Genomic DNA, 19,173 nt, shown 5'->3' with positions numbered 1-19,173 from the left:
TGCTTATAGTTCCCTTTGTAGTGCAAAAGCTTTTAAGTTTCATTAGGCCCCATTTGTTTATTTTTGCTTTTATTTCCAATATTCTGGGAGGTGGGTCATAGAGGATCTTGCTGTGATTCATGTCGTAGAGTGTTTTGCCTGTGTTCTCCTCTAGGAGTTTTATAGTTTCTGGTCTTATGTTTAGATCTTTAATCCATTTTGAGTTTATTTTTGTGTATGGTGTTAGAAAGTGTTCTAGTTTCATTCTTTTACAGGTGGTTGACCAGTTTTCCAGCACCACTTGTTAAAGAGGTTGTCTTTTTTCCATTGTATATCCTTGCCTCCTTTGTCGAAGATAAGGTGTCCATAGGTTCGTGGATTTATCTCTGGGCTTTCTATTCTGTTCCATTGATCTATATTTCTGTCTTTGTGCCGGTACCATACTGTCTTGATGACTGTGGCTTTGTAGTACAGCCTGAAGTCAGGCAGGTTGATTCCTCCAGTTCCATTCTTCTTTCTCAAGATTATTTTGGCTATTCGAGGTTTTTTGTATTTCCATACAAATTGTGAAATTCTTTGTTCTAGTTCTGTGAAAAATACCGTTGGTAGCTTGATAGGGATTGCATTGAATCTATAGATTGCTTTGGGTAGAATAGCCATTTTGACAATATTGATTCTTCCAATCCATGAACACGGTATGTTTCTCCATCTGTTTGTGTCCTCTTTGATTTCTTTCATCAGTGTTTTATAGTTTTCTATGTATAGGTCTTTTGTTTCTTTAGGTAGATATACTCCTAAGTATTTTATTCTTTTTGTTGCAATGGTGAATGGTATTGTTTCCTTAATTTCTCTTTCTGTTTTCTCATTGTTAGTGTATAGGAATGCAAGGGATTTCTGTGTGTTAATTTTATATCCTGCAACTTTACTATATTCGTTGATTAGCTGTAGTAATTTTCTGGTAGAGTCTTTAGGGTTTTCTATGTAGAGGATCCTGTCATCTGCAAACAGCGAGAGTTTCACTTCTTCTTTTCCTATCTGGATTCCTTTTACTTCTTTTTCTGCTCTGATTGCTGTGGCCAAAACTTCCAAAACTATGTTGAATAGTAGTGGTGAGAGTGGGCACCCTTGTCTTGTTCCTGATTTCAGGGGAAGTGCTTTCAATTTTTCACCACTGAGGGTGATGCTTGCTGTGGGTTTGTCATATATAGCTTTTATTATGTTGAGGTATGTTCCTTCTATTCCTGCTTTCTGGAGAGTTTTAATCATAAATGGGTGTTGAATTTTGTCAAAGGCTTTCTCTGCATCTATTGAGATAAACATATGGTTTTTATCTTTCAATTGTTAATGTGGTGTATTACATTGATTGATTTGTGGATATTAAAGAATCCTTGCATTCCTGGGATAAAGCCCACTTGGTCATGGTGTATGATTTTTTTAATATGTTGTTGGATTCTGTTTGCTAGAATTTTGTTAAGGATTTTTGCATCTATGTTCATCAGTGATATTGGCCTGTAGTTTTCTTTTTTTGTGGCATCTTTGTCTGGTTTTGGAATTAGGGTGATGGTGGCCTCATAGAATGAGTTTGGAAGTTTAGCTTCTTCTGCAGTTTTCTGGAAGAGTTTGAGTCAGATAGGTGTTAGCTCTCCTCTAAATTTTTGGTAGAATTCAGCTGTGAAGCCATCTGGTCCTGGGCTTTTGTTTGCTAGAAGATTTCTGATTACAGTTTCGATTTCCTTGCTTGTGATGGGTCTGTTAAGATCTTCTATTTCTTCCTGGTTCAGTTTTGGAAAGTTATACTTTTCTAAGAATTTGTCCATTTCATCCAAGTTGTCCATTTTATTGGCACAGAGCTGCTGGTAGTAGTCTCTTATGATCCTTTGTATTTCAGTGTTGTCTGTTGTGATCTCTCCATTTTCATTTCTAATTTTGTTAATTTGGTTCTTCTCTCTTTGTTTCTTAATGAGTCTTGCTAATGGTTTGTCAATTTTGTTTATTTTTTTCAAAAAACCAGCTTTTAGCTTTGTTGATTTTTGCTATGGTCTCTTTAGTTTCTTTTGCATTTATTTCTACCCTAATTTTTAAGATTTCTTTCCTTCTACTAACCCTGGGGTTCTTCATTTCTTCCTTCTCTAATTGCTTTAGGTATAGAGTTAGGTTATTTATTTGACTTTTTTCTTGTTTCTTGATGTAAGCCTGTAATGCTATGAACCTTCCCCTTAGCACTGATTTACAGTGTCCCATAGGTTTTGGGTTGTTGTGTTTTCATTTTCATTCATTTCTATGCATATTTTGATTTCTTTTTTGATTTCTTCTATGATTTGTTGGTTATTCAGAAGCGTGTTATTTAGCCTCCATATGTTTGAATTTTTAACAATTTTTTTCCTGTAATTGAGATCTAGTCTTACTGCACTGTGGTCAGAAAAGATGATTGGAATGATTTCAATTTTTTTGAATTTTCCAAGACTAGATTTATGGCCCAGGATGTGATCTATTCTGGAGAAGGTTCCGTGTGCACTTGAGAAAAAGGTGAAGTTGATTGTTTTGGGGTGAAATGTCCTATAGATATCAATTAGGTCTAGCTGGTCCATTGTGTCATTTGAAGTTTGTGTTTCCTTGTTAATTTTCTGTTTAGTTGATCTATCCATAGTTGTGAGTGGGGTATTAAAGTCTCCCACTATTATTGTGTTACTATTAATTTCCTCTTTCATACTCATTAGCGTTTGCCTTACATATGGCAGTGCTCCTATGTTGGGTGCATATATATTTATAATTGCTATGTCTTCTTCTTGGATTGATCCTTTGATCATTATGTAGTGTCCTTCTTTGTCTCTTTTCACATCCTTTATTTTAAAGTCTTTTTTATCTGATATGAGTATTGCAACTCCTGCTTTCTTTTGGTCTCCGTTTGTGTGGAATATTTTTTTCCAGCTCTTCACTTTTAGTCTGTATGTGTCTCTTGTTTTGAGGTGGGTCTCTTGTAGACAGCATATATAGGGGTCTTGTTTTTGTATCCATTCAGCCAGTCTTCGTCTTTTGGTTGGGGCATTCAACCCATTTACATTTAAGGTAATTATTGATAGGTGTGGTCCCGTTGCCATTTACTTTGTTGTTTTGGGTTCACATTTATACAACCTTTCTGTGTTTCCTGTCTAGAGAAGATCCTTTAGCATTTGTTGAAGAGCTGATTTGGTGGTACTGAATTCTCTCAGCTTTTGCTTGTCTGTAAAGCTTTTGAATTCTCCTTCATATCTGAATGAGATCCTTGCTGGGTACAGTAATCTAGGTTGTAGGTTATTCTCTTTCATTACTTTAAGTATGTCCTGCCATTCCCTTCTGGCCTGGAGGGTTTCTATTGATAGATCAGCTTTTATCCTTATGGGAATCCCTTTGTGTGTTATTTGTTGTTTCTCCCTTGCTGCTTTTAGTATTTGTTCTTTGTATTTGATCTTTGTTAATTTGATTAATATGTGTCTTGGGGTGTTTCGCCTTGGGTTTATCCTGTTTGGGACTCTCTGGGTTTCTTGGACTTGGGTGGCTATTTCCTTCCCCATTTTAGGGACGTTTTCAGCTATTATCTCCTCGAATATTTTCTCATGGCCTTTTTTTTTGTCTTCTTCTGGGACTCCTATGATTCGAATGTTGGGGCGTTTCACATTGTCCCAGAGGTCCCTGAGGTTGTCCTCATTTCTTTTCTCTTTTTTCCTCTCTGCTTCATTTATTTCCACCATTTTATCCTCTACTTCACTTATCCTATCTTCTGTCTCCATTATTCTACTCTTGGTTCCCTCCAGAGTGTTTTTTATCTCATTTATTGCATTATTCATTTTTAATTGACTCTTTTTTATTTCTTCTAGGTCTTTATTAAACATTTCTTGCATCTTCTCAATCTTTGTCTCCAGGCTATTTATCTATAACTCCATTTTGTTTTCAAGATTTTGGATAATTTTTATTATCATTATTCTAAATTCTTTTTCAGGTAGATTCCCTATCTCCTCTTTTGTTTGACTTGGTGGGCATTTTTCATGTTCCTTTACCTGTTGGGTATTTCTCTGCCTTTTCATCTTGTTTAGATTGCTGTGTCTGGAGTGGGCTTTCTGTATTCTGGAGGTCTGTTGTTCCTTTTTATTGTGGAGGTTTTACCCAGTGGGTGAGGTTGGACGATTGGCTTGTCAAGGTTTCCTGGTTAGGGAAGCTTGCGTCGGTGTTCTGGTGCGTGGAACTAGATTTCTTCTCTCTGGAGTGCAGTGGAGTGCCCAGTGATGAGTTTTGAGATGGGTCTATGTGTTAGGTTTGACTTTGGGCAGCCTGTATGTTGACGCTCAGGGCTATATTCCTGCGTTGCTGGAGAATTTGTGTGGTATGTCTTGCTCTGGAACTTACTGGCTCTTGGGTGGTGGTTGGTTTCAGTGTAGGTATGGAGGCTTTTGGATGGTCTCTTATTACTTAATGTTCCGTGTAGTCAGGAGTTTTCTGGTGTTCTCAGGTTTTGGGCTTAAGTCTCCTGCCTCTGGATTTCAGTTTTATTCTTCCTGTAGTCTCAGGACTTCTCCAACTACACAGCACTGATAATAAAACTTCTAGGTTAATGGTGAAAAGATTCTCCCCCATGAGGGACACCCAGAGAGGTCAACAGAGTTACATGAAGAAGAGGAGAGGGAGGAGGGAGATAGAGAAGAGCAGGAGGAGAAAAAGGGGGACTCAAGAGGAGAGAGACAGATCTACGCAGTTGTCTGTTCCTAAAGTGTTCTCCGTAGCCCAGACACCCACAAAGATTCACAGAATTGAACTGGGAAGAGAAGGGGAAAGGAGGAAATAGAGGTGTTCTGAGGTAGAAAATGGAGAGTCAAATGTGGAAGAGAGTAATCAACACACTCCTGAATAAAAATGGGAACTGAATATTGGATTCTTAAATGTCCAAAATTTATATCACATACTGAAAAACAAAGATTAAAAATCTAGAGGTTAGACTTTTAAAAATATAATATTAAGAACAAAAACAAAAACAAAAACAAATTTAGAAATATATATGAAGTTCGGTTTAAAAATAGGGCTTCTCTCTTTTTTTTTTTGCAAGGTTATAGTGAAATGAAAATGAAAATTAAGGAGTAGTAGAGGAGTAATAGAGGACTTTAAAAGGAAATAAGATAAAAAGAAAAAAAAAAAACAAGAGAAAAAAAAATTTTTCCTAATTAAAAAAATCATAAAAATCTATGAAAATGAAAGTTAAGGAGTAATGGGGGAGTAATATGGAATTTTAAAAGAAAATAAAAGAGAAAAAATAAACAAGAAAAGAAGGGGAAAAATTTTTTTAATTAAAAAAAAAAGTAAAGATATATCTAGGAATTTCTCTGGAGCTGTTGCGGTCAGTGTGGGTTCGGTTCAGTTTCAGATAGCTCCTCGTTCCAGCTTACACTTCTGGATATCTACAGGCCCCTTCCGGTGCAGTCGGTGTTATCTACAGGGATTTTAATCTGTTGCACTGGTCCCTTCTGAAGCGGTTCCCTTTGTTTATTTGGCTTCTGTTTGCTGGTCTCTTCAGTGCCTAATTTCCGCCCTGACACAGGCAGGCGGAGGTGGACTCTTATTCAGGTAGCTAGTTCCGTCGCTCTGCGGGGAGGGGCTGGCGCTGCCGGGAGGGGCTGGCGCTGTGGGGAGGGGCTGGTGCTGCTTTCCCCGTCTACGCTGCTCAGGCTCCCGGCTGCTGTATATGGAGTGGGCCCTGCGCTGCGCGTGGTTCCAGCCCTCGGGTGTTCCACAAAAGCGCGGACTCGGCTGCACCTGAGTTTTGTGCCTTCCCCTCCCGAGCGGCTCAGGCAGCCAGGAGCTTGACAGGCGCACTCTCCCCGGGTGCGGCACGCCTTCTCCCCTCCGTGGTCCCAGCCTCAGTTTCCGCCCGCGCAAGTCTGGTGCGTGCGCCTTCTCCCCTCCGCCTCCCCAGCCCTAGTACCCGCTGGCGCCGGTCCGGTGCGTGCACCCTGTGTCTCGCCGCGACCCTCCCGGCGGATGTCGACCATCCAGAATCTCAGGAGGTCTTTGATTAGAAAGTGGAGGCCTGTTTGCAGTGCAGTAGGGGATGCGGTCCTTGTGGCCGAGCCTGCCCCTTTCCCTCTCCCCTGCCTCCTGCCTCCGGCGGGGCTGGGCCTGTCCGCAGCCGGCTAGCTTCTCTGGACTTGCTCGGTCCCTTTGTTCTGTGAACGGCCGGCAGTGTGTTCGGCCGGTTAATTTTCTCTCTCTCTCTTGCTGTCCCACAGTTTAAGTTGGTAACTCACAAAAGCTCCCTCCGACTGCCCTCCGGGCACTCAGGCCCGGTCCTTACCCTAAGCAATGCCACCCGCTCCTCTCCGTTCTGTCCCCACTTGCTGGTGGTGGATGCGGGCGTCTGGGGTACTTTTCTGCTGGGAGTTGCTTTTAGGCACGTAATCTGTGGGTTTTATTTATTTTTCCCCTCCCAGATAGGTTGCCCTCCAAGATTTAAAAACTTCCCCCAGACCCGCCAGGGCAAGGGTTTCCTGTGTTTGGAAACTTCCTCTATTAAGACTCCCTTCCCGGGATGGATCTCCGTCCCTAGCTCTTTTGTCTCTCTTTTTATCTTTTATATTTTGTCCTACCTCCTTTCGAAGACAATGGGCTGCTTTTCTGGGAGCCTGATGACCTCAGCTAGTGATCAGAAGTTGTTTTGTGAAGTTTGCTCTACGTTCAATTGTTCTTTCGATGAATTTGTAGGGGAGAAATTCCCCGTCCTATTCCTCCGCTATCTTGGCTCCTCCCCCCTCATTTACTCTTGTTTGACATCATATATTACATATTTTTGTTTTATGTATCCCTTAACTACCTATTGCAGATATAGATGACTTAACTATTTTTTTTTTTCTTTTAACCTTCCCACTAGCTTTGTACATGCTTTATTTCCTACATTTTCTGTAGGCTAGCCTTTACGAATCAAATTTTTCGTTTCATAATTTTCATTGTTTCTAGTTATGACCTTTTCTTTTTCACTTAGAGAAGCCTTGTTAACATTTCTTGTAAAGCTGGTTTGGTGGTGCTTGACTCTGAGCTTTTGCTTGTCTGTAAAGATTTTGATCTCACCATCAAATCTGAATGAAAGCCTTGCTGGGTAGACTATTCTTGGTTGTGGGTTTCTTCTTTCATTGTTTTAAGTACATCATGCCACTCCATTCTTGCCTGCAGGGTTTCTGCTGAAACATCAACAGATAGCCTTATGGGAGTTCCTTGTACTTGTTGCTTTCCCCTTGCTGCTTTAATATTCTTTCTTTATCTTTCATTTTTGACATTTTAATTTAATATTTTGCTTGTTCTTATTGTTTTAGTCTTGGTCTTCTTTGGGTTAATCTCGTTTATGACTGCCTGTGCTTCTTGGACCTGTGTGCCTGTTTCCTTTCCTAGTGAAAGGTTGTTGCCAAGCCATGAAAAGACATCGGGAGTCTTGGCCTCTGGAGAAGAGGGATTCAATCTGGGGCCAGTGATGAGGCTTGATCACTCAGAACTTTTGTGTAATAAAGTTTTATTAAAGTAAGAAAAGGGACAGAGAAAGTTTCTGACACAGACATCAGAAGGGGGGCAGAGAGTGCCCCCATGTCTTAGCAAGGGAGTTATATACTTTCTAATTGGTTATTACAATAAATCAAAAGAATGTCTCAAGTTTGTAAAGATCTTACTAGACCCATTTAAATACACCTTTTAAGATAACAGGATGAGTCAGAAGGTTTTCAGGAAGGAGAAACATGTCCTCAAGCAGGATACATTCAGTTCAGTTCAGTTCAGTTCAGTTCAGTCGCTTGGTCGTGTCTGACTCTTTGCGACCCCATAGACCGCAGCACACCAGGCCTCCCTGTCCATCACCAACTGCCGGAGTCCACCCAAACCCATGTCCATCGAGTCGGTGATGCCATCCAACCATCTTTTCCTCTGTGGTCCCCTTCTCCTCCCGCCTTCAATCCTTCCCAGCATCAGGGTCTTTTCAGATGAGTCAGTTCTTCGCATCAGGTGGCCAAAGTATTGGAGTTTCAGCTTCAGCATCAGTCCTTCCAATGAACACCCAGGGCTGATCTCCTTTAGGATGGACTGATTGGATCTCCTTGCAGTCCAAGGGACTCTCAAGAGTCTTCTCCAACACCACAGTTCAAAAGCAACAATTCTTCAGCCCTCAGCTTTCTTTATACTCCAACTCTCACACTCATACATGACCACTGGAAAAACCATAGCTTTGACTAGACGGATCTTTGTTGGCAAAGTAATGTCTCTGCTTTTTAATATGCTGTCTAGGTTGGTCATAACTTATCTTCCAAGGCACAAGCATCTTTTAATTTCATGGCTGCAGTCACCATCTGCAGTGATTTTGGAGCCCAAAAAAATTAAGTCTGCCACTGTTTTCACTGTTTCCTCATCTATTTGCCATGCAATGATGGGACCAGATGTCATGATCTTAGTTTTCTGAACTTAGTTGAGTTTTAAGCCAACTTTTTCACTGTCCTCTTTCACTTTCTTCAAGAGGCTGTTTAGTTCTCCTTTGCTTTCTGCCATGAGGTTGGTGTCATCTGAGCTTACTGATATTCCTCCCAGCAATTTTGATTCCAGCTTGTGCTTTATCCAGCCCAGCATTTCTCATGATGTACTCTGCATAGAAGTTAAATAAACAGGTGACAATATACAGCCTTGACGTACTCCTTTCCTGAGTTGGAACAGGTCTATTTTTCCATGTCCAGTTCTAACTGTTGCTTCTTGATCTGTATACAGATTTCTCAGGAGGCAGGTCAGGTGGTCTGATATTCCCATCTCTTGAAGAATTTTCCACAGTTTGTTGTGATAGCAACAAAAAAGCAGGATACATTATTGTTATATAATCCTTACTAAGGAATTTAGAAAAAAAACATTTGTCCTTTCCTCCTCCTTGAGAATTCCAGACCCCTTTCTCCTCCTTGGGGACCCTGGACTTTTTATCATCCTGCCTAGGAATTGACTCTGTCACTAGGTTGGGGAATTTTTCAGCTATTATGTCTTCAAATATGTTCTCTGCTACTTTCTCTCTCTTTTCCTTCTGGGACCCCTGTAATGTGAATATAAGTGCACTTGGTATTGTCTCAGAGATTGTATCAGAGATCTCTTAAACTGTCCTCATTTCTTTTTATTCTTTTGTCTTTTTTTTCTGTTTAACATCAGTTATTTCCATTATTCTGTCTTCCAGCTCACTGATTTTTTCCTCTACTGCATCTAATCTACTCTTGATTTCTTTTGTTGTATTTTGCATTTCAGTTTTTGTATTCATCTCTCTTTGGTTCTTCTTTATATTTTCTAACTCTCTGTTAAAAACATCTAACATCTCACTCTGTCCATTCCTTCCTCTCCTGAGTTCTTTGATCATCTTTATGTTCCTCTGTCACCTCATTTTGCCTAATTTGCTCTTTTTATTGCTGTGTATTTGGTAGGCTGGTTAAATTTCCCAACCTTGGAGAAGTGCCTTTTGTAGGAGATGTCTTATGCATCCAAGCAGCACACTCTTCTCTGGTCACCAGAACTATATGCTCTAGTGGTGCCCCAGAGTGGGGTGCATTGGTCCTCTGTTGTGGTGGGCTAACTACACTGAGTGATCTGATGGGGATGGCTGGCCCATGAAGACACTAGTTAGTGGGGCTGGGTCACTGGGCGGGTGGCGGCAGAGACCCAGTGGGCTCCCAGGGCTCCTGGCCCACTGCTCAGTAAAACCTGGATATAGGGCTGGGATTCCTAGACACAGTAGCAGCCTGCTGGTGGGTGAGACCAATCTCTGATATGGCTCACTACAAGTTCTGAGGTGTCCCATAGCTGGTGCTGGCCCTTCTGTGAGTGGGGCTGGATCCCAGGGTGGCTGGCTGAAGGGTTTCTTAGAGCTGGTGTTGGTATGCTGGTGGTTGGGGCCTGGACACAGGATGTCCTGGGACTTGTGCTGGTCAGTGGTGGTCAGAGCAGTGTCCCAGGTTCTCTGTGTGAAAGCCTTGAGGGTCCCGAAGCTAGTGTCAGCACCCTGGTAGGTGGGGCCAGACCCTGGGTCAGCTGGCTGAGAGTCCGCTGTGTCTCAGGGCTGGTGTTGGCTTACTGACGGATGGGCTGGGCCCTGCCATGGCGGTCTGTGGGGCTGCAATGGTGCTGGGACTTGTGCCCACGTACTGACTAGCAGTTAGGGCTTCTTGGGGCTGGTTCAGGCATGGCAGCTGGAGCTACGTCCTGGGGTCTCTGGCTGCAGGGCCCTGGGGTTCTGGAGTTGGTGTGTTATCCCACTGATAGTTGGGGCTTGGGTCCGTGGAATCTTGGCGCCAATGTCTGCTCACTGCTGGATGGCTGGTCCCGATGCTAGTGAAGGCCCACTGGTGCGTAGAGCTGTGTCCCCAGGTGTCTAACTGCAGTGTTCTGGGGTTCCTGGGACTAGTGCTGGCTCACTGGTGTATGGAGCCAGGTTCGGGGCCCTCTGTTGGACAAGGCCATGTTCTATGATGGTGGCTATGGCCTCAGCAGGTCTTAAGGCAGCTTGCCTGCTGGGCAGGGCTTGGTCCTAATATTAATAAGCTAGAGGAGGATTCCAAAATGGCAGTTCCCAGCACCAGCGTCCTAGTGGTAGAATGAACTGCCAAAAGTCATCAGCGTGTATGTTACAAGGGTGAACTCCATTTGCTTCCTGCTTCTCCAGGAGGCTCTCCAAGGTCAGTAGGTGGCTCCTTTCAAATGACTGCTTCTGCCCTGGGTCTTGGAACATGTGAGATTTTGTATGTACCCTATTAGTGTGGAGTCTCTATTTCACACAACCCTTTGGCTTTCCCCAATGTAAGCCCTACTAGCCTTCAAAGCCAAATATTTTGGGGTTCATCTTACAGGTATAGGATTCCTTGGATGGGGAGCCCAGTGTGGAGTTCAGACCCCTTGTTCCTTTGGGAGAACCTCTGTTAATTGTAATTATCCTCTCGTTTGTGGGTAACCCAGTTGGAGGTATGGGTCTTGACTATACTGTGTCTTCTCCCCTCCTACCCATCTCACTGTCTTTATAGCTTTAGTTGTAGACAATCTTCTCTTCTAGGTATCAGTCTTTCTTATCAATAGTTGCTCTGTATGTAGTTGTAGTTTTGTTTTGCCTGTGAGAGATAAGCTCAGGGTGTTCCTACTCTGCTATCTTGGCCACTCACCTCCACGATTCTTAAATGAATCAGAGTTAAATAATTTGTTCATAGGCATGTAACTCAAGGAGAAACAGCAGAGATTAAAGCAAAATCTCTTTCACTGTAATGCCCAAGTTTTGTACATTGTGACATATTCCATACACTTCAAAGATTTGAATAATTTTGCACTGTCATTTATAAAATGGTATGTTTTCACTATTTAATATAGTTTACCTATGTTGTGAAGGGAACTCAACTTTCTAAGTCATCTAAAGTTTTATTTATTGCACTTTTCTAAGGCTTTCAAATAATTCTACTAGATTGAGCTGCTCAATTTCTCTCTCATGATTGCTTTCCGGAAAACCACAGGAAAAACTTCCCCTAGACCTTCATCAGCTTTTTGGATCCTAGAAGTCTTTTATCTTCTACTTCCTCGAAAGGAAATATGTATAGAAAGAACAAGGTTCTCTATGCCTTGTGTATGCTAGGGTGACTCCTTACGACAGTCTTTCTCCAGTGGCAGTTCTTTTCCTTTTGTTACTGTTAGAGGATTTGGGGGCTTATTAAAGAAAAGGCCAGCAGGTGGCAGTCGCGCACAAGGAGCTTTCCGCTGGTGTGCTTGGCAGGTTTCGGGCAAGGGGAAGTTCCCACAGAGGGTGGGTGACCTTCCAGTCAGAGGCGCGGGGCCACCCCGCAGGGGAAGAGGGCAAGGGAACTCCCAGGCAGGAGGTTTAGGCGTCTAAGTGCTGCTACAGACAGCTTAGTCATGGATCTCAAAAGGCCAGCAGGGACTTGGTTTCTTAGACTGAGGATTTGTCTTGCGGATTCTGGGTATGCAAAACAGGCAGGATCTAAATGGCTTAAAATATGGTTATTTAGGATATAGTTAATCAGATGTGTAAAATTTGAATTTGGCACAGGCAAGATTTTGAGCTAGTAGTCGGAGTCTGCTGTGAAAAAGTTATATGAAGTCAATAGGCATGGGGCATCTCTTTTTTTTAATTGGAGGGTAACTGCTCTACAATAATGTGAATCAGCTGTAAGTATACATACATCCCCTCCTTAGTGGGCCTCCCTCCCACTACCCACCCATCCCACCCCTCTGGGTCATCACAGAGCACCAGCGAGTTCACAGAGTACATCTTTAATCCATTTATATAAACCTTTATCGCCCTTTTGTTTTCTCATTTATCATTTTTGGTTTCACTGGGTCTTTGTTGCTGCACATGGGCTTCTTCATCGCGGTGAGGGCTTCTCTGCAGTGGCTTTTCTTGCTGTGGAGCACAGAATCTAGGCGTGCAGGCTGCAGTAGTTGCAGCAAGCGGGCTCAACAGTTGCAGTGCGAGACGCTAGGGCACGCGGGCTTCAGCAGCTGTGGCTCACAGGCTCTAGACTGCAGACTCAGAAGTTGTGGCACATGGGCTCAGCTGCTCCGTGGCATGTGGAATCTTCCGGGACCAAGGATCGAACCTATGTCCCTGCATTGGCAGGCGAGTTCTTATCTGCTGCATCACCAGGGAAGTCCCATCCTAACTTTTAACTCATTTTTTTTTTCAGACTTTAAACTTTTTATTTTGTAGTGGGGTGTAGCCAACTAACAACGCTGTGATAGCTTCAGGTGAATGGTGAAGGGACCCAGCCACACACATACATGTGTCCATTCTCCCCAAAGTCCCCCTCCCGTCCAGGCTGGCACATAACGTCGAGTAGAGTTTCATGTGCTATACAATAGCTCCTTGTTGGTTATCCATTTTGAATATAGCAGTGTGTACATGATCTTCCCAGACTCCCTAATGATCCCCTCCCTCAGGCAACCATAAGTTTATTTTCTAAGTCAGTGAGTCTCTTTCTGTTTTGTAAGTTCATTTGTATCATTTCCTTTTAGATCCCACATATAAGGGATGTCATATGATACTTTTCCTTCTCTGTCTGACTGACTTCACTCAGTATGACACTCTCTAGATCCATCCATGTTGCTGCAAATTGAATTATTTCATCGTCTTTAATGGCTGTTAACTCACTGATTTTTGAAATTAGAGCTGCTGATATTCTAACTTACATCAATTAAAGTTTACTAATTAAGGTTTTAAATAATATTTCTGATATTAAAATTTTGACTTTTGCTACAGACAACAAAATTTTAAAGCTGTCATGAACTTAATACAGATAGTGATTTTTTCCCCCAACAGATAGAAAGGTAATACTTGGGATGTTGTAAGTAACTAGAATTTGGGGAAGAAAATTATGACATGGCCAAAATTTCCAAATTTTTAATGTGTTGGGTTTTATTTTTTAAATACAATACTTCAAAAATTCAGGAAAGTATACATTTCATTCTTGTATTAAGGGGTGCCAGAATATGCCACCCCAAAGTGTACTTTTGGAAAATGGATTATTTTGTCTTGCTCTTTAGTATCTTAAAGATGACTCTTAAAACTCTTATCAAAGGAGAAGACAAGGACTCAAATCTGCAAAGCAAACCTTACTAAACAATTCTTGTTTACCATGCTTTTCCTGATTACCTTCCTATATCTTGATTCTCATCCAGAAGCCCCAAACCTCTTTTCCTTTGCTGGTATTAAAACCCAAGTTCTAATCCCATCTTTAATGTTATTCATCACTGAGGATTCTTAGTCATGCATGTGTAATGCACATGTTAATAAACTTGTTTTTCTCTTGCCAATCTATCTTTGGCCAGTCTAGTTTCCAGCATCCCAGCTGGAGAACCTAAGATGGGCAGAGGAAGAATTTTTCCTTCCTTATGGTATATACTGATGTAAGGGAGAAAAAAAATAATTTCCCCTCTGCCCTTCTGAGTTCTTGGCTGAGACCCCTGTAATAAAAGACTATTAACAAGAAAAACATCAGAAGTTTCACACATCTACCTCATGTATACATGGGAGATACCCTGGGGAAACTGAGTAACTCCCTGAGATGGACTAAGCCACTTAAATACCACTTTCACCTCAAAACAAAAAGAAGGGTGTGAGGAGGCCAGTTATGGGGAAGTTTCCAGGAAAAGCACAGTAAACCAGGGTAAAGTTTGCTACATAGATTTAAATCAGTGCCTTCTCCATTTGTCACTCCCCAATGCATCTTTGGCCTGTCTAGCCCAGTCTTAGCAAGAATCTTGCTAAATCATGTTAGTGAGAATGTGCCCAACCTTAATATCTGATAAAATACTTTATCCTCCGCCTTTGATATATATAAGCCCTCAGCCAATCTTCAGCAAGGATCCATCTGCCTTTGATGTCTCCACTAAGTAATTTTACATCCATTGACCCCTTCATTCTACTGGTTGGCTACAAATTCTCAGCTATCTTTGCGGTATTCAGAGTTGAGTCTGATCTCTCTCCCCATTGCAATGCTTTATTGCAACAGTCTTGAGTTAAGTCTTCCTTTCTGTTGTTCATTATTTGTTAATGTTTTGACAAGTGTCAGAACAATTTTTTTCTTTAATAATATCACATAATAAATACTAATATTCTTTTATACTTCCTAAAAAATTAAATAACCATTACATATGCAACTGATGCACTGAAAAGAGTATCAATCTCATTCATCCTAAAGCAATGAAATTAATTAATGTTAATGCACTGAAATACTATTTAACAGACTAGCAAAAATTCAAAAGTTTGACAACATATCTCCTTGATGAAAGTGAAGTGAAAGTTGTTCAGCTGTGTCCAACTCTTTGTGACCCCATGGACTATACAGTTCATGGAATTCTCTAGGCCAGAATACTGGAGTAGGTAGCCATTCCCTTCTCCAGAGGATCTTCCCAACCCAGGGCTTGAACCCAGGTCTCCCACATTGCAGGCGGATTCTTTACCAGCTGAGCCACCAGGGAAGCCCATCTCCTGGATGAATCGATGTAGGAAAAAGGAAATTACATACATTGCTGACTGGATTGCAAAATGCTAATACTTCCATGAAAGGGAAGGGGTATTTGATCATGTCTAGCAAAATTACTTACGAATTTGCCATTTGACCTAAGAATCCAACTTCTGGGAATATATCCTAAAACAAAATGTTCATGACTATTCATTATAGTATTATTTGTAATAGCAAAAGATTGGAAACCACCCAGATGTCCATCAATAGGGAAGTAGTTGAATACATTATAGTATATGAAGTAAAATTACATTTTATAGCAAGACAAGAAAAAAATCAAACATAAAAATTTTTCTCAGCCCTTTGGCCTCCTCTCTCCCGACACTGTGCATTATGTATCTGCATTAAACATCGACCAGACCTTTCCATTTGCAGAAATACCTGCTCAACTATACAGAGCAACATTCTCCCAGCACCAGCAAGACAGTTCCTTAAAAGATAACAGTCCTTCTTAATCTAGGAAGGGGCCACAATGACCCATAACCCATTACTGACTTGATTGTATAAACTGTCAATAATACATCATTTAATATACAGCCCTCTGTCTCAAAAACTTATATTGATATAACTGTGCTTTGACCTCTAAGGGGCAGAACTGTTCTTAGAGCTTTCTGAGAATCTATTCCTGGGTTATAACACTCAATTTGGCTCAAACAAATTTTCCATTTCTTTCTTAGATTGACTGATTAATTTTTTCACCAACAGGGACTAGTTGACTATATAGTGCTACATCTATACAATGGAGTACTGTGCAGAAATGAGAACTCTATCTATACTAGTATTGAGTGATCTCCAGAATTAGTAAGTGGGAAAAGTGGGGAAAAGTATGCTACTACCGTTTATCTAATAAAAAAATAAGTATATGGATAAATATACATAATTAAATTTTTAGAATAAAAAAACCCCATAAAAACGTTTAAATCATTGCCTACAGGGCAGGAAGAAAATGGAGGTGAGAATAAGGATTTTTCATTGTGAAGGAAGGGAGCTACAGATGTACAATCAAGGGTTATCCAGCTTTGTCCACAGAACAGGTTATAAGAAAAATACAACTGATGGGAACAGAGTAAAGGGACAAAGTAGGTGATTAAATAATTAATCTCACTAGGACATTATAAGTAGAAAAAACATGGGCGACCCTTGTTTAAGTTAATGATTACTCAAGAAAGCAGGTTTACTTAACCACAAAACCAAGTAGGCTTGCTTAGCAACAAAACCATGCAGCAGAAGCATGAGACATGCCCCCAAACAATAAAACAGTGCTCGCATAAAACCCATATATCTCAAGTTAACGATTCTTAGGACATGCTCTCTGCACACATTAAAAACAATAAGTTGTGGACTTAAATTGACCATGCAGGGAACAAGAAAACTTTCCTGCTCAGCCTGGAGGAGGAACTGATGATGGAAGCATGATGTCTACTCAGTTCAGTTCAGTTCAGTCGCTCAGTTGTGTCCAACTCTTTGTGACCCCACGGACTGCAGCACGCCAGGCCTCCCTGTCCATCACCAATTCCTGGAGTTTACTCAAACTCATGTGCATTGAGTCGGTGATGCCATCAAACCATCTCACCCTCTGTCGTCCCCTTCCCCTCCTGCCTTCAATGTTTCCCAGCATCAGGGTCTTTTTCCAATGAGTCAGTTCTTCATATTAGGTGGCCAAAGTATTGCAGCTTCAGCTTCAGCATCAGTCCTTCCAATGAATATTCCAAACTGATTTCCTTTAGGATGGACTGGCTGGACCTCCTTGCTGTCCAAGGGACTCTCAAGAGTCTTCTCCAACACCACAGTTCAAAAGCAACAATTCTTTGGCGCTCAGCTTTCTTCATAGTACAACTCTCACATCCATACATGACTACTGGAGAAACCATAGCTTTAACTAGACGGACCCTTGTTGGCAAAGTAACATCTCTGCTTTTTAGTATGCTGTCTATGTTGGTCATAACTTTTCTTCCAAGGAGCAAGTGTCTTTTAATTTCATGGCTGCAATCACCATCTGCAGTGATTTTGGAGCCCCCACAAAATAAAGTCTACTCAGTGGAAAGTACTCTGAGAGCTACTCAAGAAAGACAAACAAGTTCTTCTCCCTCTTTCATTTTTCCTTTGATTATAAAACTCTAGCCCAGTAAGATCCTGGGGCATGGCACCCTCTTGCTACCTGCTTGTAAGCCTCACAAGCATCTTCTTGTCTATCACTTTGCCTCTCACTGAATTCCGCACTGAGACACAGAGGACTAGCAGCTCTTCAGAGCCTCTGATATGACACCAAATGGCTTCAAAACTGAATAACAGTACCACAGACAGTCAGATTATGGTCTTAAATACCATTTCCCACTGGAGGAAACAGAGCACTTTGAATAAATGGCTTGTTATAATTACTGGGTAAGAGATGTACAAAGCCAGTATGGAAAGCAATCAAAGACTACCAGGGCCATTTCTAAAGGACTCAGGAGTGACTTCCCTGGTGGTCTAGTGGCTAAGACTCTGCTCTCAATGCAGTGGCCTGGGTTCACTCCAACTAAAGGTCCTGCATGCTACAACAAATATCGAAGATTCTATGAGCCAAAACTAAGACTCAGCACAGTCAAATAAATAAGTATTTAAAATATACACATAAATTTTTAAAAAAGGATTCAGGAGCCAACATAAATAAGCTCCCATTGGTCTATTGAGAATAACTGCAAAACATTATAACTCACAAAGTGTTAAAATCCCTAGATTCATACAGATAGCTGTTCACTTTAGGGTTTTTACCCATTAGAACTTTTTTTTTTAACAGTCCAGGTTACCTTTATTTTTCATTAGAGTAACCACTCATTATTACTTATTGACCAGTTAAATCCTTTTCTCATTGATATGTAATATAATACCAATGTCAGGTTCATATATATATTTCTAAGCACCATATCTTGTTCCTTTATTTGTCCGTCCTTGCGCTAATTCAGTATTATCTTAATGACTATGACTTTACTATATAACTCATTATCTCATGGGTAAGTCCCTTCAATCTTATATTCTTCTTCAAAATTGTCTTGGATCCTGTAAATATTTTGTCGACATAAATGTGAAAAATATTAGGATAGCAACCTCAGTAGGAATACACACTTTATTTTAAAAAATCACCAGCAATTCTACACTGTAAATATTAAAAAGATTAACTTAGTCAGTGGGCAACAATAAATTTAACATTCAACTACAAGGTTATACTGGAGAAGGCAATGGCAATCCACTCCAGTATTCTTGCCTGGAGAATCCTGTGGACAGAGGAACCTGGTGGGCTGCTGTCCATAGGGTCGCACAGAGTCGGACACGACTGAATCGACTTAGCATGCATACATGCATTGGAGAAGGAAATGGCAACCCACTCCAGTGTTCTTGCCTGGAGAATCCCAGGGACAGGGGAGCCTGGTGGGCTGCCGTCTATGGGGTCGCAGAGAGTCCGACATGACTGAAGCGACTTAGCAGCAGCACAAGGTTATACAGGGTTAAAGCTACATTTATTATACCTGAGTGTTATTACACAGTTTTTTGGGGAAATATCTAAGGACTTTCAGTTTTTGAAATACGAATTTTCCCTTATACTGTTCTTTCTTTTTTTGGTCAGGACAAGAATTGAAAATGAGAAATAGTCTTGAATCCAGAATGAACAGTTCTTGCTATATTTATTTTCCCACACATAAAAAGAAAGTTGGGTAACTTTCGGAGAAATTGTAACTTGGACTAAATACTGAACTACTATCAAACCTCATGTGCATATTTGGAAGTTTTTAGTCATTGGGAGTCACGGCATTTCTTTTCTCTGTATCACAACCTGTTATGAATACTTTCTTTTTACTATTAACACTCGAACAGAAGCCCTCCTGTTCTGTGACTGACTGGCAGGCAGAAATGACAGGGACAGGAAATGGGAAATGGTTCAGGGTCTTGGAATTCCCCCGGCTGCCTAATTAAGTAGCTTATTTGGAAGTTTTTGAAATATTTGCCCCCCTGGGGTTCCCCTGAGAGAAGAAATCATCTGGTATCATTCACAAAGAGAGTCTTCACAAAACATAAACTAAAAATTTCCCTTGCTGCAATATAGCAAATATTTACTGTATGCCACTGTGTTCACACACTGCTAGAGAGGGGAGCAAACCAAGATTTTGTATTTACAATTTTT

This window comes from Cervus elaphus, chromosome 1 (genome assembly GCF_910594005.1).
Source record: "Cervus elaphus chromosome 1, mCerEla1.1, whole genome shotgun sequence".
Taxonomy (NCBI): domain Eukaryota; kingdom Metazoa; phylum Chordata; class Mammalia; order Artiodactyla; family Cervidae; genus Cervus; species Cervus elaphus.
This window is presented reverse-complemented; position numbering follows the sequence as displayed.